We start from the raw sequence: 20,655 nt of genomic DNA on the forward strand, positions 1-20,655 counted from the left end.
CTCAAGTTCCAGATAATATTTTTAATTAAATCCATCCAACAGGGATGAAAGTCATTCCAGAAGATCATAGAGTCACAGCCTCCCAAAATTCACTGGCTGTTCTTTTAGAGAATTTGATTCTTATGAATTTGATTCTTAGCAACTACAAGTTGGCTTAAAACCATCTGTTGCTACAGTTCCAGTGATCCAATACCCTATTGTCTCTGAGGCATCAGTAACACACAGGTATAGACATACATTCTGGCAAAAATAGTCATAAATACAATACATTTTTAGATTGTTAAATTTGTGATCTGCCTGGACACTACCAGTGGCTACAGACAGCATCACAATGTGATTATGAAACTCTCTAATTGAAATACATCGAAGGCCAGGTACTGTGATTAAAAAAAACCTGCTAGGGAAGGGTCTTTAAGGTCTTCTACATTGCCTGACTATAGAATTGTTAACGGCTCTGAAAGGATACATTTGTAGTGCATTTATGTACCATTTTAACACATAATCCAATGATTGGAGCATTCCTTGAAGAGTTCTGCATGATGAGAGGTGACATGAGTTCAGAAATTTTAAAGTACATAGTCTAAGTTTCTATACATTAGAATAGCACATATATCTTGGAGACAGAATGGAATATATAAAGAGTACTGGGTATTTTTCTTGTTGTTTTAAATAATAACTCAACAGAAACAATTTCAGGATTTATTTTCCAGAAATACTTCATAGATTTTAGTCTGTGATCTTTATCTACAATGATTGTCTTTTAGATTAGGCAGGGCATTATGTCAGCAGGTATAAACCCAGGTGGTTAGATGATCAACCCATGGTTAAAAATAAGCATAACAGACATGGAGCAGGAAATAGGGGCAAGAGGGGCATTTAACCCAATAGCACAGTACAAAAAGAAATAGACCATTACCCATATCCTCTAACTAGGTCATGTGTCTTTGATTCACCATCTCCCAATAATATCATCCCAAGAATTCAACATAAAGACATTTTAAAATGTGTGCCTTACTAATATCTCAGTAATGTTTTAGTCCAGCCAAGTTGGAAATCAAGATAAGCATTCACATTATATGCAAATTTCTATAAAAAATGTGCTCGTGAATTATCTTGCCATAATGCCCTTTTCTGCTGTCATGTCACATACATATAAAATATAATTAGCAATAATGATACAATTCCTCTTCTCATCCTCCAGTGTATGCTCTATTCCACCCACCTATTGTCCCTTGAGGCCTGGGGAGGCTAACATAGATATCTGGTTTGAAGTTGGTTTCCTCAACAGCCATTGCTGTCATTTCAGAAAGGAAGTAGAAGTGTTTATGAAGAAGAATGAGAGTAACCTTGTTCTACTGGAATAAATAAAAATTATCAGAGGAACATTTAACTGGTCAATTTAGCAAAATAGCAATAGGTTTCTACTATATTTATGACTTCCCAGCCAGAGTTTGAACATCATGTCCACAGTACAAGAGGAATTCCCTCTTGTAGAACAAACCTCAAAACCAATAGGAAGTAATTCTTTATCCAATAACAGTCATGTAGAGCTAGAATTTTTATTGGATATTTTATGTATTACATTTCAAATGTTATCCCCTTTCCCACATTCCCCTTCAGAACCTCTCTATCCCATTAACCCTGCTTCTGTGATGGTGCTCCTTCTCCCACCTACCCATACCCTCACTGCTTTGGCATTCCCCTGCAATCAGAAATCAAGGCTTCACAGGACCAAGATAATACATTGGTCCTCTCCTTCTACTGATGCCAGACAATGCCATCTTCTGCTGCATATGCTGCTGGAGTCATGGGTCTCTCTATGTGCACTTTTGGTTGGTGGTTTAGTCCCTGAGAACTCGGGGGTGTCTGGTTGGTTGCTATTGTTGTTCTTCTTATGGGATCAAGAACCCCTTCAACTCCTTCAGTCCTTTTTCTAACACCTCCATTAGGGTCCCCATTCTCAATTCAATGGTTGGCTGTGAGCATCCACCTCTATTTGTCAGGGTGTTGGAGAGTCTCTCAGGAGACAGCTATAACAGGCTCCTTTCAGCAAGCCCCTCTTGGCATTAACAATAGTTTCTGGATTTGGTATCTTCTTGAGAGGCTCATATGGTCTGTGAATTGTATATTGGGTATTCCGAGGTTTTGGGCTAATATCCACTTATGAGTGCATACCATGTGTTCTTTTGTTTTACCTCACTTAATTCCCATCAATTTTCCCCTTCAATAGAGGAATGGATACAGAAAATGTGGTACATTTGCACAATGGAATATTACTCAGCTATTAAAAACAATGACTTTATGAAATTCTTAGGCAAATGGAATTAGAAAATATCATGTTGAGTACAGTTCCCTGTGCCCAAATCCCATGGGGGAGAGAGCTGAACTCCCAGAAGTGTGGACAATCCGGAGACCTCAGGACAGACTGCAACTTCTGCCCACTTCTGCCCACACTCCAGGCCCAAGAGGAAACTGCATAGTGCCTCTGGATACAGGAATATGGGTGCAGTCAGTCAGCAGCAGGAAATGACTGCTTTCTGGCTGTGCCCAGAACTGAACTGAGCGTGTCACAGATCTCTATACCCAAATCCCCTGGGGAAGACTGGAACCTCAGAAGTGCAGACACTCCTGAGAACCCAGAATCGACAAAACTTTCTGCCCACATTCCTGACCCAAGAGGAAATTGCCTAGTGCCATTTGTGGCCCCTGGACACAGGGATCTAGGAGCAGTCAGGGACAGGACCCTTGCAGTTTCTGCCTGTGCCTAGAGTTAAAAGCCAGTCGCTAAGATCACCTACACACCTGAGAGCAGAGGTAAGACCAAATTTCTGCTCCAAGTGACCTGCCTAGTGGCACCAGGACACAGAAAGGCAGAAGACCCCTGGGACAGGACACTACCTGTTTCTGGTTGTGCCCAGAACTGAACTGAACTGATCTCACAGCTCCCTGTAGCCAAATCCCTTGGGGGAGAGAGCTGAATTCCCAGAAGTGTGGACAATCCTGAGACCTCGGGACAGACTGCAACTTCTGCCCACTTCTGCCCACTTCTGCCCACATTCCCGGCCGAAGAGGAAACTGCATGTACCTCTAGATACAACAAGATAGGAGCAGTAAGCTGCAGGAACCAGCTGGTTTTTGGCTGTGCCTGGAACTGAGCTGAACAGGTGACAGCTCCCTGCACACAAATCCCTTGAGGGAGAGAGCTGGAACCTCAGAAGTGTGGACACTCCTGAGAACCCAGAGTCAACAAAATCTTTCTGTCCACATTCCTGACCCAAGAGGAAATAGCCTAGTGCCATCTGTGCCCCCTGGGCACAGGGACTTAGGAACAGATAGGGGCAGGACCCTTCTGGTTTCAGCCTGCACCAAAATCTGAAAGCCAGTGGCCAAGAGCACCTACACACCTGAGAGCAGAGCTCTCTGTTTCCAGATCTGGCTGAAAGACAATAGGAAAACAGGTCTACAGGAGTGCTGACACACAGGCCTACAGGAGGACCAAGCCACTGTCAGGGGCAACAGGACAAGCTAACACTAGAGAAAACTTTATGGCAAGAGGCTAGCTCAGGAACCTAAGCAACAGAAACCAAGACTACTTGGCATCATCAGAGCTCAGCTCTCCCACCAAAGCAAATACTGGATCTCCAAAGACAGGGAAAAAGCAAGATTTGGAATTAAAATCACATTTTGTGATGATGATGGAAGACTTTAAGAAGGACATAAAAACTCCCTTAAAGAAATACAGGACAACACAAGTAAACAAGTAGAAGACCTTAAAGATGAAACACAAAAATCCCTTAAAGAATCCCTTAAAGAATTACAGGAAAACAACAAACAACCAAACATGTGAAGGAATTAAACAAAACAGTCCAGGATTTTAAAATGGACATAGAAACAAGAAAGAAAGCACAAAGTGAGACAATCCTGGAGATAGGAAACCTAGGGAAGAGATCAGGAGTCATAGATGGAAGCACCACAAACAGAATACAAGAGATAGAAGAGGTAATTTCAGGGGCTGAGGATATCATAGAAAACATCAACACAATCATCAAAGAAAATGTAAAATGCAAAAAGCTCTTAGCACAAAACATCCAGGAAATCCAGGACGCAATGAGAAGATCAAACCTAAGGATAAAAGATATAGAAGAGAGTGAAGATGCCCAACTTAAAGAGACAGTTAATATCTTCAACAAAATTATAAAAGAAAACTTCCCTTACCTAAAGAAAGAGATGCCCATAAACATATAAGAAGCCTACAGAATTCCAAATAGATTGGACCAGAAAAGAAATTCCTCCAGTTACATAATAGTCAAAACTCCAAATGCACAAAACAAAGAAAGAATATTAAAAGCAGTAAGGGAAATAGGTCAAGTAACATATAAAGGCAGATCTATCAGAATTACACCAGACTTCTCACCAGAGACTATGAAAACCAGAAGATCCTGGGCAGATGTCATACAGACCCTAAGAGAAGACAAATTCCAGCCCAGGCTACTATTTCCGGCAAAACACTCAATTAACATAGATGGAGAAACCAAGATATTCCATGACAAAACCAAATTTACCCAATATCTTTCTATACATCCATCCCTACAAAGGATAATAGATGGAAAAGTCCAACAAAAGGAGGGAAACTACACCCTAGAAGAAGCAAGAAGTAATCTTGAAACAAAACCAAAAGAAGAGAGACACACAAACATAACTCCACCTCTAACAATGCAAATAATAGAAAGCAACAATCATTATTCATTAATATCTCTTAACATCAATGGACTCAATTCCCCGATAAAAAGACATAGACTGACACACTGGATATATAAAGAGGACCCAATATTTTGCTGCATTCAGGAAACACACTTCAGAGACAAAGACAGACACTACCTGAGAGTAAAAGGCTAGAAAACAACTTTACAAGCAAATGGTCCAAAGAAACAAGCTGGAGCCATACTAATATTGAATAAAATCAACTTTTAAACAAAAGTTATCAAAAAAGATAAGGAGGAACACTTCATATTTATCAAAGGAAAAAAATCTACCAAGATGAACTCTCAATCCTAAATATCTATGCTTCAAATACAAAGGCATCTACATTCATAAAAGAAACCTCAATAAAGCTCAAAACACACATTGTACCTCACACAATAATAGTAGGAGATTTCAACACCCCACTCTCATCAATGGACAGATAATGGAAACAGAAATTAAACAGAGACATAGAGAAACTAACGGATGTTAAAAACCAAATGGACTTAAAATATTTATAGAATATTTCATCCTAAAACAAAAGAATATACCTTCTCAGCACCTCACCATACCTTCTCCAAAGTTGACTATATAATTGGTTACAAAACAAGCCTCAACAGATACAAGCAGATTTTAATAATCTCATGCATCTTATCAGATCACCATGGACTAAGGCTGGTTTTCAATAACAACAAAAATGACAGAAAGCCCACATAAATGTGGAAGTTGAACAACACTCTACTCAATGATAACTTGGTCAAAGAAGAAATAAAGAAAGAAATAAAAAAACCTTTTAGAATTTAGTGAAAATGAAGGCACAAATTACCCAAACTTATGGGACATAAAGAAAGCAGTGCTAAGAGGAAAAATCATAGCTTTGAGTGCCTCAGAAGTGAAGCAGGAGAGAGCATATATTAGCAGCTTGACAGCACAACTGAAAGCTCTAGAACAAAAAAAGCTAATACAACCAAGAGGAGTAGAAGGCAGGAAATAATCAAACTCAGGATTGAAATCAACCAAGTAGAAACAAAAAGGACTATGCAAAGAATCAACAAAACCAGGAGCTGGTTCTTTGAGAAAATCAACAAGATAGATAAACCCTTAGCCAGACTATTCAGAGGACATAAGGACAGTATCCAAATTTAAAAAAAATCAGAAATGAAAAGGGAGACATAACAACAGATTCAGGAAATTCAAAAAATAATCAGATCCTACTACAAAAGCCTATATTCAATAAAATGTAAAACCTGGAGAAAATGGACAATTTTCTAGACAAATACCAGGTACTAAAGTTAAATCAGGATCAGGTAAACCATCTAAACAACCCCATAACTTCTAAAAAAAATTAAAGCAGTTATTAAAATTCTCCCAACCAAAAAGAGCCCAGGACCAAATGGGTTTAGTGCAGAATTCTATCAGACCTCCATAGAAGACCTCATACTAATACTATCCAAACTATTCCACAAAATAGAAACAGATGGAGCACTACCCAATTCCTTCTATGAAGCCACATTTATGCTTATAACTAAACCACACACACACACACACACATACACACACACACACACACACACACACAAACAACAAAGAAAGAGAATTTCAGACCAATTTCCCATGTGAATATCGATGCAAAAATGCTCAATAAAATTCTTGCAAACTGAATCCTAGAACACATGAAGAAGATAATCCATCATGATCAAGTAGGCTTCATCCCAGGGATGCAGGGATGGTTCAGTGTACGGATATCCATCAATGTTATCCACTATATAAACAAACTCAAAAGAAAAAAATCACATGATCATTTCATTAGATGCTGAGAAAACATTTGACAAAAATTCAAACCCCTTCATGATAAAAGTCCTGGAAAGATCAGGAGTACAAAGCTCATACCTAAATATAGTAAAATCAATATACAGGAAACCAGTAGCTAACATTATAGTAAATGGAGAGAAACTTGAAGTAATACCACTAAAACCAGGGACTAGACAAGGCTGCCAACTCTCTCCCTATTTATCCAAAATAGTACTCAAAATCCTACCCAGAGAACTTGGACAACAAAAGGTGGTCAAAGGATACAAATTGGAAAGGAAGAAGTCAAGAGATCACCATTATGCAGATGATATGATAGTATACTTAAGTGACCAGAGAAGTTCCACCAGAAACTACTACTAAGCCTGATAAACAACTTCAGCAAAGTAACTGGGTATAAAATTAACACAAACAAATCAGTAGGCTTCCTCTACTCAAAGGATAAACAAGATGAGAAAGAAATTAGGGAAACGATACCCTTCACAATAAACCCAAATAATATAAAATACCTCAGTGTGACTCTAACCAAGGAAATGAAAGAATCTTATGACAAGAACTTCAAGTCTCTATAGAAAGAAATTGAAGATCTCAGAAGATGGAAAGAAGTGCCATGCTTATGCACTGGCTGGATTAATATAGTAAACATGGCCATTTGGCAAAAGAAATCTACAGATTCAATGCAATCACCATCAAAATTCCATCTCAATTCTTCATAGAGTTAGAAAAAGCAATTTACAAATTCATTTGGAATAACAAAAAATCCAGGATAGCTAAAACTATACTCAACAACAAAAGAACTTCTGGGGGAATAACCATCCCTGACCTCAAGCAGTATTACAGCGCAATAGTGATAAAACCTGTATGGTATGGGTACAGAAACAGACAGGTAGATCAATGGAACAGAATTGAAGACCCAGAAATGAACCCACGCACCTATGGTCACTTGATCTTTGACCAAGGAGCTAAAACCATTCAATGAAAAAAAAGACAGCATTTTCAACAAATGGTGCTGGTTCAACTGGCAGTCAGCATGTTTAAGAATGCAAATCGATCCATTTTTATTGCCCTGTAAAAAGCTTAAGTCCAAGTGGATCAAGAACCTCCGAATAAAACCAGATACACTCAAAATAATAGAACAAAAAGTGGTGAAGAGTCTTGAACACATGGGCACTGGGGAAATTTTTCTGAACAAAACACCAATGGCTTGTGCTCTAAAACCAAGAATTGACAAATGGGACTTCATACAACTGCAAATCTTCTTTAAGCAAAGGACACTATCATTAAGACAAAGTGGCAACCAACAGATTGGGAAAAGGTCTTTACCAGTTCTACATTTGATAGAAGGTTAATATCCAATATATACAAAGAACTCAAGAAGTTAGACTCCAGAGAACCAAATAACCCTATGGGAAAGGGAATAACACTCGAAATGTAAATAAGAAATACTCAAGTTAATAAAAAAAATGGGGTACAGAGCTAAACAAAGAATTCTCAGCTGAGGAATATTGAATGGATGAGAAGTACCTAAAGAAATGCTCAATATCCTTAGTCATAAGGGAAATGCAAATCTAAACAACCCTGAGGTTCCAACTCACACTAGTCAGAATGGCTTAGATCAAAAACTCAGGTAACATCAGATACTGGTGAGGATATGGATAAAGAGGAACACTCCTCCATTTTTGGTGGGGTTGCAAACTTGTACAACCACTCTGAAAATCGGTCTTGGACATTGTACTGCCTGAGTACCCAGCTATAACTCTCCTGGGCATATACCCAAAAGATGCTCCAATATTCAGCAAAGACACATGCTCCACTATGTTCATAGCAGCCTTATTTATAATAGCCAGAAGCTGGAAAGAACCCAGATGATCTTCAACAGAGGAATGTACGAAATGTGGTACATCTATACAATGGAGTACTACTCAGCTATCAAAAACAATGACTTCATGAAATTCATAGGCAAATAGAATGAACTAGAAAATATCATCCTGAGTGTGGTAACCCAATCACAGAAAAATACACATGGTATTCATTCACTGATAAGTGGCTATTAGCTCAAATCTCAAATTACCCAAGGTACAATCTAGACAACACAGGAAGTTCAAGAAGAAGGATGACCAAAATGTGGATGCTTCATTCATTCTTAAAAGGGAGAACACAAATATTCATAGGAGGGTATATGGAGGCAAAGTTTAGAGCAAAGACTGAGGGAATGGCCATTCAGTGCCTGCCCCACATGTGGCCCACATGTATATAGCCACCAAAACTAAGTAAGATTTATGAAGCTAAGAAATGAATGCTGACAGAAACTGGATATAGATGTCTCCTGAGAAACACAGTCAGAGCATGTCAAATACGGAGTTCAATGCAAGCAGCAAAGCGCCGAGCTGAGAATGGGACCCCCATTGGAGGAAATAGAGAAATGACTGAAAGAACTGAAAGGGTTTGCAACCCCATAATAACAATGCCAACCAACCAGAGCTCCCACTACCCAAAGACCCATGGCTTTAGTTGCATATGTAGCAGAGGATAGCCTTATTGGGCACCAATTGAAGGAGAAGCCCTTGATCCTGCCAAGGTTGGAGCCCCAGTGTAGTGGAATGTCTGAGGAGCAGAAACGGTGACGTGGATGGCGAGGGGAACACCCTTGTAGAAGAAGGGGAAGGGGATGAAATAGGGGGCTTATGTCCAGGAAACTGAGAAAGGGAATAACATTTGAAATGTTAATAAAAAATCCAATAAAAAATATCATGTTGAGTGTGGTAAGTCAGTCACAAAAGCACTCACATACACTCACTGCTAAGTGAATATTAGCCCCAAGGCTCAGAGTACCCATGATATAATTCACAGACTGTATGACCCTCAAGAAGAAGGAAGACCAAAGTGTGGATTCTTCTTAGAATGGGGAACAAAATACTCATAAGTAGAAATAGTGGGACAAAGTGTGGAGCAGATCCTGAAGAAAAGGTCATTCTGAAACCACACCATCTGGAGATCCATCCCATATACAGTCACCAAACCCAGACACTATTGTGGATGCCAAGAAGTGCTGGCTGACAGGAGCCTGAAATAGCTGTCTCCTGACAGCCTCTGCCAGAGCATGACAAATACAGAGGCGAATGCTGGCAACCAACCATTGAACTGAGAACAAGTTTCTTGTTGGAGGAGTTAGAGAAAGGATTGAAGGAGCTGAAGGGGTTTGCAACTCCATAAGAACAATACCAACCAGACAGAGCTCCCAGGGACTAAAGAACCATCCAAAGAGTACACATGGAAAGACCCATGACTCCAGTTGCATATGTAGCAGAGGATGGCCTTTTGAGGCACCAAAGGGAGGAGAAACCCTTGGTCTTGCCGAATTTGGACCCAACAGTGTAGGGGAATATCTGGGCAGGGAGGCAGGAAAGGGTAGATGGTTGGGTGGAGGAAAGGGGATAACAATGAAATGTAAATAAAAGAATTCAATAAAAAATACTAAGTTGAAGCTAATTTATAACAAACATTTGTTTCATAGTTCTTATTAAAAATAATGCTGCATATCACTACAAAAAAGTGAAAGCTTTAGAAAAGTAGGATTGACATGAGATATTTTTGAATTTATGTCTCTTCACTCCAACTTTCTCTGTTTTCAGTAGACTAAATCAGAAAAGCAAAACTCAGCCACAGTCAATCTATTAAAACTCAATCTGGTCTTCTCTGAAAAATAATGCCAAGAGTACTCAATCCCATATTAGTTATTTAAATGTTCTTAATCAGACATAAAATTAAATCTGTGGGAAAGCAGTCACAGTCACACAATGTTGATATGGCAGTCTGTTACCTTAATATCACGATTGTATTTTAGAAATAATAAAAGTATCTTCTAGAGTGAACAATCTTCAACCCATAACATCATATGCACATATGAGTGACTTAACTAATCTTTTAAGTTTTATTACCTTGTGGTGTCAGTTTTAGTTCTTGACTTTTTTTCTTTTTTTAAAACCTACTTTTACGGTTTACTTTCAGCTCACTCTCATACAACTAACAAGGATGTAATACATTTTTACAGGGAAAATTGACAGATAGATAATACTTTGTTATTGATAAATGTATGTCACTTAAGATAACCAAGTATTTTGACAAATTTGGTTATAATATATATTGTAATATATATTATTAATATATATATAATGTGATGTAATATGTAATATAATGTTACAACTCATTCATCTAAAGGTCAGACAACATAAAAAACCAGGGGCAGGGAGGTTGTATGAGCCAGAGAACTAGAATATCAGTTGTAAGATTGTACTATCAGCTGTGACAAGGGAGCTACAGCTAGGAAGTTTCAGCAACATGGCTGCCTAAAATAAGATCTGAACCCTCACACCAGCAATTGACGTCCAATGTAGATAGACGAAATCTCATGTGGCCTCACCTCTAGATAGAGTTAAACTCAATTAGAGATTCAGACAATTAATTGCAGAGAGAGAGAAAGGATAAAGAGAGAGGGAAGGAGGGAGGGAGGGAGGGAGAGAGGGAGTGAAGGAGGGAGGAGGGGGGGAGGAATTCTTCAAAAACAAATTTCTGATTGGTTTCTAATAACTAATAGCCAGCCTTAGAACTTTAGAACTATGTACATATAGGCAACACTGAATGATGAAACCAGAGAGCTGTGTGTGTGTGTGTGTGTGTGTGTGTGTGTGTGTGTGTGTGTGTGTGTGTTAGGCTACTTATATGAGGATTAACTGAGGGAAGATGATTTACCTGAAATGGAAGAGAACATATTAGACTAGACTAGACTAGACTAAATCATAGAGGAAAAGGAAGTCACATGAATGCCTGTATTATTGTGTGAGTTGGAATGTGTGTTTTGAGCTTTCTAAAGTTTCTTTTATGAATGTAAGTGCCCTGGCGTTTGGAGCATAGATAATCAGGATTGAGAGTTCATCTTAGTGGAATTTTCCTTTCATGAATAGGAATTGTACTTCCTTATTTTTTGATAACTTTTGGTTGAAAGTCGATTTTATTCAATATTAGTATGGCTACTCCAGCTTGTTTCTTGGGAACCCTTGCTTAGAAAATTGTTTTCCAGCCTTTTACTCTGAGGTAGTATCTCTCTTCTTTTGGGTTTGCTGAAAGATTACTTTCTTGCTTTTTCTTGGATGTAGTTTTAATCCTTGTGTTAAGAATTTTCCATCTATTATTCTCTGTAGGACTGGATTCATGGAAAGATATTGTGAAAATTTGTTTTTCTCATGGAATATCTTAGTTTCTCCATCTATGTTAATTGTGGATTTTGCTGGTTATAGTAGCCTGGACTGGCATTTTTCTCCTCTTAGGGTCTGTATGATCTTCCTGCTTTCATAGTCTCTGGTAAGTAGTCTGGTTTAATTCTTAAAAGTCTGCCTTTATGTGTTACTTGACCTTTGTCTCTTACTAATAATCTTTGTTTTGTGCATTGATGTTTTGACTATTATGTGATGGGAGGAGTTTCTTATCTGGTCCAATCTATTTTGAATTCTGTATGTTTCTTGTATGTTTATGGGCAACTCTTTCTTTAGGTTAGGGGAGTTTTCTGTATTTTTTTGAAGATATTTACTGGCCCTTCAAGTTGGAAAACTTTGTTCTCTTTGGTTCTTAAGTTTGGTCTCTTATTTGTGTACTGGATTTCCTAGATAATTTTGGTTAGTTTTTTGCCTTTGGCATTTTCCTTGACTATTCTGTCAATCTTTTCTATGGTATTTTCTGTCCCTGAGATTCTCTTTTCAATCTCTTGTATTCTGTTGGTGATGCGTCTATATCTACCGATTTCTTTCCTAGGTTTTTCTAACTCCAAGGTTATCTCCCTTTGTGATTTCTTTATTGTTTCTACTTCCATTTTTAGATCCTGCATGGTTTTAGTTCCTTCACTTGTTTTGTTGTGCTTTCCTGTAATTCTTTAAGTGATTTTGTGTTTCCTCTCTAAGGGCTTCTACCTGTTTACCTGTGTCTTCCTGTATTTCTCTAAGGGAGTTATTTATGCCCTTCCTAAAGTCCTCTATCATCATAATCAGATGTTATTCCAAATATGAATCTTGCTTTTCTGGTGTGTTGGGGTACCTAGGCCTTGCTGTAGGGGGAGAATCCAGTTCTGATGGTGCCGAGTAGCCTTGGTTTCTGTTGCTTATGTTCTTGTGCTTGCTTTTCACCATCTGGTTATCTCTAGTGCCTACCCTACCTGTCTCTCAGTGGAGACTGTTCCTCCTGTGATACTGGTTGGTTGTATAAGAACTCCTCAGAGTCTAACTGTCTCTGTAATCCTATGATTTTGTGATCCTGTGATCATGAGTACCTAGGTGTGTCAGAGCTCTTGGGAGTCAAGCTTTCTCTGAGTATTGCAGGACTGGGTGGGGATCCAGAGCCCAGGTTTTCTCCAGGCACAGGTATAAGCTGAAAGGAACCAATACCTCTGTGTGTATGTGTGGGGTCTTCCCAGTTATGCTGAGTGTTGGAAAAGATATTGTGGCATCAACGGTGATCTTAAGTATGTCAAAGGTACAATGCTCCTGGTTGTGTCTGGTCTCCTGGGATTCGACTTCCTTTGTGATCCTGTGATCCTGGGCATTTGAGAGCACCTTTGAGCCAGTCTCCCCCTGTGTGTTAAGAGTCGATGCAGAGCCAGCACCTTAGGTCTGCTTCCAGTCCAGGTTCAGACTAGTAGGACCCTATGACACTGGCTGGGCAAGTGTTCCTGGGTCCCTGGATCCTGGGCAACTCAGCTATTTCAGGTATTTTGGTAGATGTTGTGGATTCTCCTGTGATTCTGGCCATTTCAGAGCACTTTGGAGTTGGGTTCCCTCTGGGTGTTGTATGTGTGGGTGCAGAGTCAGCATCCCAGGTCTGCTCCAGGTACAGGTTCAAACTGGAAGGAACCCATGACACTCTGATCCTTGGCATGTTAGAGCACCTGGAAGTAGAGCTTACTCTGGGTATTGGAGAAGTGGGTTAAAGGTCTGCTCTAGGTGCAGTTTCAAATGGGAAGAAACCAGTGCCACTGGCTGGGTAGTGGTTCCTGCGTCCCTGGATCCTGGGCATCCCAGTTACTCCCGGTGTTGGGGCAGTTGTTGTGGCCTCTTCATCTGTGATCCTAGGCATGTTAGAGTACCTGGGAGTCAGGCTTCCTCTGGGTGTTCTGGGACTGGGTGTGGAGCCTGAGCTCAGGACACAGGTTCAGACTGGAAGGGTCAAGTTGTTTTCTTATGTCTGATTATACTACCTATAAATCATGAAAGATATCCAAAATCTTCCTACACAGAATTAATATCGGCTTCACATCTCTTAGCTCAGAGTTTATACCAAATAAACAATTCTTAGGTTTCTGTACCGCCTAGCTATGTCTGTGATTGTGACAAGAAGACAGGTACATTAGTAGTCCACAAAGTATGGTTACCAAGACATATTCATTTGCATTTCTTAAATTATCTCCTTTGTATCTAGCCTTCAATTTTATTCCTCATTTTTCTCTAGTCATGTATACATAACTGAGAGTACATAAGAGACTGCTACTGTCAAAACAGGGTTTGCCATGTTCATTGCATTTCTGTTCAATTCATGCCAAAAAACCTGACTTTCTTCTTTAAGTTTCCCATAGTTTGTCATGTAAGATATAGTTCTGGTACATAACAGCTCTTCATATGATGTCACATTTTGTGGAATTTTCACTGATCTTTTTGTTTATACTTCTCCATTTTTAATTACAAATAATGTTATAACTTCAATATTCCTGACTGTACAGCAGTTAGAAAATAATTTTTGCACTAGTAGCTAATTCCCCATTCTTCCCATGATAGTTTGTCTGTGAAGAACTTTATAATTTTTGCAAATTCGAACATATAAAAACATCTCATTTTCCTACATTTATCCTCTGTATTTACTCTGGTTTTTGTCATGCTTCACCCCCACCCCTATTCCTAAAATGTCTCATAGGTAAGACTATATTCTCACGACACATTGTAAGTCTTCTGTTATATCTACAAAACCCATCTTTGGAACTGGACAAAATATATTGATATGATAATATGTTGTTACTAAACATATTCATATTAAGTAATTTTATTTCCTTGTACAACATATTTGAATGCAAATTTTGTCAAATGACATTTCATTAATTATAGCTTCAATTTCTTCTTTTTGTCATTTAATTGCCTAAAGATCTCAAACCACACATAAAGGGCCAATGTAGTTCATTCAAATAGTTTAAATGATACTTTGTTAAAATTAGTTACAATAATGTGGCTTATAATGCTTTCTAATGTCATTCTATCAAATATCTGTTTACTATCTTTTATAAATACAAGTAGCTATAACCAGAAGATGACAATATTAAACTAGGATAGAAGAGAATCAAATACGTTTACATTTTCAGATCTATTATTGTTGCACTGTCTCTGACTTTGTAAACTGAACATCCAGAGAAAATATATTCACGGACAAATAACATTATAAATGGTATATGTAGTTGAATAAGCAATTCTCCTCAACATTCCTAACTCTTTGTTCCATTACCCACGAAAATAAGAATATCAAAATATTTATACAAATATTTATATAATTCTCAAATGGACAAGCTGTGCTATATAGCACATGGTATTTATGAAATACCTGTGAAATTAAATATTTGAAGATATTAAATATATTATGCCTACATTTGTGCACCTGTGTTTTGGGTATGTCCATGTTCATGTAAGCACCCAAAGAGGCAACAAAAAAAAAAGAAAGAAAAGAAAAGAAAAGGGAAAAAAATAAGGTCAGAACCCTGAAGCTGGTGCTATAGGTAGTCTGGAGTCATACAACATTGTGCAGTGTACTGAACTTGAATTCCCTTGAGAGGTATGGTATACTTACTTAAATGTTCAGCCATCTCTTCAGCCTTTGACATAGTATATTTTATTACCAAACGGGGACACATGGAAAAGGAGAGTTTTTTTCTATGCGATTTTAATATAAACTAAGTATTTCTCAATTTCCTGAGAAGACAAGTGGTTGCAATTAAAAGGCAAAACCAGTTTTATGAATTTGTTTAAAAACCATTATACCAATACTAGGCATATCTCAGAAAAGTGAGATCTTCACTGGAGAGTATTAAGTAAATTAAACCATCCTCTGAAGGAAAGTAATCACATATATATACTCTAATTTAAGGATCTTAGACTTAGTGTAAGTACAAATAGTCATGTATATATGTGTGTATGTAAGTATGTGTATATGTATGTATGTGTACATATTACATGAAAGTAGATGTGAGCTTGATTGAGAAATGAAGGATTAATGGGAGTGAGCAGAAAGTTTCAAGTGATGTATTTATGGGTTACACACGATAGATTTTTTAAGTATATTCCAAATATCTATAGTATGGCTTCTAGAACCAATATATATATATATATATATATATATATATATATATATATATATATATATGTGTGTGTGTGTGTGTGTATGTGTGTGTGTGTTCATATATATATGTTCATATATATGTTCATATATATATATATGTTCATACATATTTTATATATAATATAAAAGACATTTCCTACGAATTAGAAAATTATGTGGTTCCACACGTCAATGTTTTGTTACTTGATGACAGTATGAAACATTCAAAAAAATCAAGCTAGTGGGAACTATCACCTTTTAACATAAATCACATTCAGGGGTAATCAATTTTAGCATTTTCACAGTTTCATCTGTTTGTTAAAAGTCATATATTTGATTTTAACATTTTTGCAATCTTGGAGACTTATAAAGTGGATGAGCAGTCAATAATCTGAAAATTGCTGCCAGGAATCCTTATTTAAATTTAATTTACAATGAGATTTGGTTGTACGTACAAAAATTGATATTTTGAAATTTTGTGGGTAGTAAATGCATCTTAGAATCAAATTTAAATTATGAGCATTTCATTAGCTATGTTATGTGAAGAGTAATTTCACTGAGTATATGCTACACTCAAACAGGACATGTTAGTGAAAAGAAATATTGTTATGCCTGGTTATTCTGCTCGCTAGCCACCATTTCTTATAATCTTCCTCTGTTGGGACATGAAAATTCATTGTGTGTGTGTGTGTGTGTGTGTGTGTGTGTGTGTGTGTGTGTGTGTGTATCTATATACCTATCTCTCTCTCTCTCTCTCTCTATATATATATATATATATATATATATATATATATATATATGAGAACAAATGATAACTGTTAGGGAAATATGCTATTTATAAGAACGGAAAGGAAATATTTAAAATAATAATAATAAAAGTTGTAGTTAAAAGTCTCCAATTTAACTTTCTTTTAAGCTTAAGTACTATCACTATTTAATTTAATATTCATATTTTTTCTTTCTTTCTTTACATATCCAAAACTACCTCCTGATCCCCTTGCACACTGCCCCTCCCCCATCCCCACTTCCCTTCTCCTCTGAGAGGGTGGCCCCCTCTGGGTATCCCACCACTCTGATGCATCAAGTCTCTGCAGGATTAGATACATTTCCCGTTGAGGCCAGACTAGGCATTCCTGTTGGGGAATGGATAACACAGTCAGACTATAGCTTGAAGGAGAGCCCCTTTGTTGGAGCACCCAAATGAATATGGAGCTGCACATTTTCTACATATATCTTAGGGCCCAGTGTCCAGCACATTATGCTGTTTGATATGTGCCTCAGTCTATGAGAGCTCTGAAGGGTCCTGGTTAGTTGACTCTTTTGGTCTGCCTGTGGGGTTCCTATCCCTGTTAGGACCTTCAATCCTTCCCACGACTCAGCCATAAGAGTCCCTGATGTCTGTCAATATTTAGCTGTGGATCTCTTTAATCTCTTCCAGTAAGCTTCTAGGTAGAACCTCTCACAGGATAGTTATGCTAGGCTTCTGTCTGCAAGCATCACAGAGAAACACCTAAAGAAATGTTCAACATCTTTAGTCATCAGGGAAATGCAAATCAAAACAACCCTGAGATTTCACCTCACACCAGTGAGAATGGCTAAGATCAAAAACTCAGGTGACAGCAAATGCTGGCGAGGATGTGGAGAAAGAGGAACACTCCTCCATTGTTGGTGGGGTTGCAGACTGGTACAACCATTCTGGAAATCAGTCTGGAGGTTTCTCAGAAAATTGGACATTGAACTGCCTGAGGATCCACCTATACCTCTCTTGGGCATATACCCAAAAGATGCCCCAACATACAAAAAAGACACGTGCTCCACTATGTTCATCGCAGCCTTATTTATAATAGCCAGAAGCTGGAAAGAACCCAGATGCCCTTCAACAGAGGAATGGATACAGAAAATGTGGTACATCTACACAATGGAATATTACTCAGCTATCAAAAACAACGACTTTATGAAATTCGTAGGCAAATGGTTGGACCTGGAAAATATCATCCTGAGTGAGCTAACCCAATCACAGAAAGACATACATGGTATGCACTCACTGATAAGTGGCTATTAGCCCAAATGCTTGAATTACCCTAGTTGCCTAGAACAAATGAAACTCAAGACGGATGATCAAAATGTGAAGGCTTCACTCCTTCTTTAAAAGGGGAACAAGAATACCCTTGGCAGGGAAGAGAGAGGCAAAGATTAAAACAGAGACTGAAGGAACACCCATTCAGAGCCTGCCCCACATGTGGCCCATACATATAGAGCCACCCAATTAGACAAGATGGATGAAGCAAGGAAGTGCAGACCGACAGGAGCCGGATGTGGATCGATCCTGAGAGACACAGCCAGAATACAGCAAATACAGAGGCGAATGCCAGCAGCAAACCACTGAACTGAGAACGGGACCCCCTGTTGAAGGAATCAGAGAATGAACTGAAGAGCTTGAAGGGGCTTGAGACCCCATATGTACAACAATGCCAAGCAACCAGAGCTTCCAGGGACTAAGCCACTACCTAAAGACTATACATGGACTGACCCTGGACTCTGACCTCATGGGTAGCAATGAATATCCTAGTAAGACCACCAGTGGAAGGGGAAGCCCTGGGTCCTGCTAAGACTGAACCCCCCAGTGAACTAGACTGTCGGGGGGAGGGCGGCAATGGGGGGAGGGAGGGGAGGGGAACACCCATAAGGAAGGGGGGGAGGGAAGGGGATGTTTGCAAAATGTACATAAGAAATACTCAAGTTAATAAAAAAAAAAAAAAAAAAAAAGAAAAAAAAACTGAGTACACTAAATCTAACAGAAGAGAAAATCTTCATATTTTCTAAAATATTGTTAAGTATCTAAAATATCACTTTGTCACTTAGACAATAAAGATTGTATAAGGTTTAAGATTAAAATCATTTTAAAAGATCTATTTAAACAAATGAATAAACACAGAGAAACAAAATTTGAACAGGAAATAAATACATTTTTCCTGATACTTCTGTTTTTCTCATAGACAAATAGTAAATTAAATCAAGTTATAAACACAGTTTTTGACAAATTCTTGCTTCTTTATTTACCCTTACCTGTGAATTTCATGTTCTTTGCATTCATTATTCTTTCCTCTACTTTCCTGCCGCTTTTCCTTCAGAGTGATATGATTCAGCCTACTATATATTCTTTCCTGATTTGGCCTCTACTCTCTTAAACAATGTGTTTCTTTGGGGCTCTGTCATTTCTTCTTTGGGATCTTTCATTTCAGTGATACTGTGAAGGTTTTTTTTTAAAGAAGATAGTATCTTGTATTGTAATAAATATAGTATCATTTACTTGATGTGTACTTAAGAATTTAAGTAAAAAACGCAAATTCTATGGCTTTTAAGAGAGGACATTTTCAGCCTCTCAAACCACAAAGGAATAGTAATAATTCAGTCTCACAATTACCATAGTAACTGCAAGCTCAGGAAGGGTTGGCATTCAGGTAATTTGAAATGTTTATCTGATACTTCAGATCAGGAAAGTATGAATACAAAGTTCCAATAGTTCAATGAAATATTTATTTCATACCAAAGAAAGGCCACTGACTTTACTAGCTTGGTTATTCAATTCTGTAATAGTTAATGAAGCATTTTATGTATATTTAATTGTGCTATACTGAAAATACAAAATTTTGGAAAATTCTTTAACAGTGTTGCTGTTTTCTGTGACCATTGCCATGTCTACAATCCATGCCTCTTCTACTCTACCCCTCATAGATTTTCATCCATTCCCTTAAGGTCTATGAACCACATCTAAGATATGATGTATAAAAATCTTTCAATATTGAACTATGATTAGGTAAAGTAGGATATAAAATAAATTTTAATTAAGCATTTGATAAAGTAACACGTTTCAATTATGTGAAATATTTTAATATTGGTAAATTATTCAGTTAAAATAATATTTAATTTAAAAGAATGCTTTTCTAAACTACATCCATTTGATATGTCTGTAGAATATGCTTTTCCTATGCCAGCTCCCTGCTAGGTCCCCAATTCAGGGGGGTTCTGTGTGTGTATCTGATATTTAAATGTTTAACTTGATTTCAAAGAATGGTTGTCTTTAATGAATTCTCCATTTTCTTATCATTTAAAGTCTGGTAGGATTCAATCAGCTGTATTCTTTGTAGGAATGCTGCCAACTAAATAAATGCAGCTCGCTGAGTGTTGTTGCAGGCCAGGCCTAGCTATTGTTTATCACACATTTCTGTGGTAAAGTATCACTGAGATGGCAAGGAGTTACAGGAGAAAGCTTACCTGAGCTGGGCCAGAGATATGTTTAATTCAGCACACTTGGGGTCCCTGTATGGCGTAGATACTCATGCTAGAGACAGACATGCAGACAGGCACTTGCGTACACACAAACACACAGGGTGGCGGCGGGGGCGGGGGCTAATTAAAGTAGATAATCCATATTCTTATCAGATATAGAAACTCTTCCAATTGTTTCAAATTGTTTAATATCTGTCAACAGAAATCTTGTTGATTGTCTTCCTAAAATCAAAGAAAAAAGTAAAACATTTGTTATGATCATTCAGTCTCACAAATTTAATATCCTTTACAGATAAGGTCCAACATCTTGAGTCCTCATTTTATACATTGAGTACATAGCTTTTCATAAATTTTGATTACAAATATATTTCAAAAGAATCTACTGCTAGTCTTTTAAATTTCTCCATCTTTTATCAATTC

The sequence above is a fragment of the Rattus rattus genome, chromosome 5 (genome assembly GCF_011064425.1).
Source record: "Rattus rattus isolate New Zealand chromosome 5, Rrattus_CSIRO_v1, whole genome shotgun sequence".
In the NCBI taxonomy this organism is placed as follows: Eukaryota; Metazoa; Chordata; class Mammalia; order Rodentia; family Muridae; genus Rattus; species Rattus rattus.